This window comes from Octopus bimaculoides, chromosome 2 (assembly GCF_001194135.2).
Source record: "Octopus bimaculoides isolate UCB-OBI-ISO-001 chromosome 2, ASM119413v2, whole genome shotgun sequence".
Lineage (NCBI taxonomy): Eukaryota > Metazoa > Mollusca > Cephalopoda > Octopoda > Octopodidae > Octopus > Octopus bimaculoides.
Genome location: NC_068982.1, coordinates 120,552,306 through 120,552,714, shown reverse-complemented (window position 1 = coordinate 120,552,714; position 409 = coordinate 120,552,306). Strand labels below are relative to the sequence as shown.

The following is a 409-nucleotide window of genomic DNA, read 5'->3' as shown; positions in this document are numbered from 1 at the left end:
TATATATATATATATATATATATGTAAGTGTGGAGGTGGGTACTTCGCGTTATATTAAGAAGCGGTGCACGGTTACCAGAATTTTCGACTCGAGTCAAATATAATAAACTACTCCAAATCGTGGTTAGAGTTTCCGCATATGTCGAGTCTAAATCTGGCTAGTTCGTACTGGCGTCAAGTCGTATAAGTTGTAATACTCAAGTGAACCAAACAATGACATTTTGAAATGCTTTAACTGAAGAGGGTTTATTTAATGGATGCATTTCCTATTATATATTACGCAAGCCTGAAGCGAACGCATTAAATTATTTCAAAATATTACTATTGGGTCTTTCATTTTACGATTTATATATGAATGTGTGTATAAATATGTGTACATACATACATACATACATACATACATACATAC

General features: G+C 32.5%; 1 protein-coding gene across 1 annotated transcript in view; it reads left to right on the top strand.

Moving 5' to 3' along the window:
- LOC106875300 (probable serine/threonine-protein kinase tsuA) overlaps positions 1–409 on the top strand; it is a 162,570-nt gene that overhangs the window by 98,929 nt on the left and 63,232 nt on the right. The gene's annotated exons all lie outside the window — the stretch shown is intronic.